A 2,271-nucleotide genomic window follows, 5' to 3' on the forward strand; every position below is an offset into this window, starting at 1 on the left:
TATATATATATATATATATGCACACACACACATTCAATTTAGATCACAAACTTTATATACAAATATACAACTCACATTTCAAATTTGTATTGATTTATATTGGATTTATTAGTAACAAACAACTCTCTCTAAATAATTTGTAAACCAATTTGTTTAAACAAACTTACTAATACAAATATAAATAATAAAATCAAGAAAATACACAAAATAATTGAAATGGTTTAGGATATTTTTGTGTTTACATAGCTTATCCTATGGTATTATATCCTATGTATTACTAATACCTCCAAATGGAAGGTATTAGTAATACATCCTATAATACCATGTTGGAGGTATAACTAATCCATGGATTAGTTATACATAGGCTCAAATTCCTACCAAACATAGTACTAAATAATATCTTACATAATCCATGGACTATTTCTTCTAATGCAGCCTACCAAATGACCCCTTAGAATTCAACTAAGCAGATACCACACAGCCAACTAAATCAATAAACTCCTAGATGACTTAGAATTTGACTAAGCAGCAAACAATACTGCCCACTTTTTAAATTTTTACAAACAAACGCAAGATCTGAATCCTTTATAAATTGATTGGAAGTAAAATGTTGACATTTTCCCTATCTAATCATATAGAACAAAATTATGGCAGTACACCAAAAAAAAAAAAGGTCATACAGAAAGCTAAAAAGGGACCAACATTTTTTTGTAGGATTAAATTTACAATTATTTTGGTTATTGCAACATCTTAAGTTCAAAAATTCATCTTAACAGTGTGGAAATCTTTTTGAAAATTATATGAGAAAGATCACACTTTTAATAGATTTTGGACATAGGACTTGAGAGCCCTAATCAACATTTCTTAATGGAATTTATTAAAAAAAAAATTCAACTTCAATTCAAATCAGATTTCAAAATCCTAAATTCTCTAAAAAGTAGAACACAAAATTTCAATTGTGATTTCAATCTTTTAAAAAATATAAAACTTGACTTATAAGGTATATTTTAGAAAGAAAAAAACAGATGTATAATTTGAAGATTGCAAAAAAGACTTATGATCAACATGAAGAGATTTTGTACCATGTTGTAGAAGTATTTTATCAAAGAATAGTTAATTACTAGATTGATTTATTTTATCAGAATCTTTAGAAAATTCTACGTATTTAAAAGTTTATACTAACATGTAAACCCAAATATTGTTACTTATAGAAAACATCGCTACTAAAAAATTAAACTATTTTTCCATTGAAAATTATGTAGCGGCTATTTTCACATGTATTTTGATGATTGAGTGAAGAAAAATATTCAGTGGCTATATTCACATAATTTCAATGGAAATTTATTTTTCATCAAATGTCTTTTCAATGAGCTAGTTCGGTGGAAATCAAATGGAGAAATTATAACACAAATTTCCCACATAATTATGGTGGCATAGAACTCGATTTTAATAGTGCGTGAAGATATGTGACTTATTAATTTTGTGTCTTAATATATTTTAATACTTTATTTATGAACTATAATTTACTCATTTGATAAGATTATATAAGAGTTAGAATAAATTTGGATAGTTATTCACTTTTCATAATTATAGATTTTTTTTATATTTATAAGTAAAAAGTTCAACTTAATAATTCAGATTACATATCAAACTATTTTAATTTCAAATAATGTCCAAATTAATAATCAAATTAATAAGTTGCGTATTTTAAAAAAATATAAAAACACAATTAATTAAAGTTAGGCAACCTTTTTCTGTTATTCCATTTCAGAATTGAGAGATGTATGTAACTGTTTGGTTATTTCATGTGGGTCTATATGTAGTAATTAAGCTCAATTATTACCCAAATAATTTTTTCTCCCTCTTCCTTTGTGCATTAAGGGCGTGTTTGGTGCGGAGCAAATTAAATTTTCAATTTTTAATATCTCATTACGGTCAAATATTTTGTGATTAGATAGTACTATATAAAGAAAATTGAATAATCATATCAAATTGATGAGTTGTATCGAAAAGAAAATGATCGGTGATTTTGTTTGGTTTGGTAATTAATTTGGTTTGATTATGACGTAACTTTAAAATTTCAAATCAAACTAAAATCCGACATTACATGCATGTATATAATTTTAAATAGGGATTGTTACGCGGTTAAGCAAACTTATACTATTTAATACTCATCATAGTTATAATTTGTTATAATTACCACTCGCAACTAACATTATACATTGATTACATGGGTTGACTTTGAGTTTATATAATTAGTCACGTTTGTAT

This window comes from Solanum pennellii, chromosome 3, assembly GCF_001406875.1.
Source record: "Solanum pennellii chromosome 3, SPENNV200".
Taxonomy (NCBI): Eukaryota; Viridiplantae; Streptophyta; class Magnoliopsida; order Solanales; family Solanaceae; genus Solanum; species Solanum pennellii.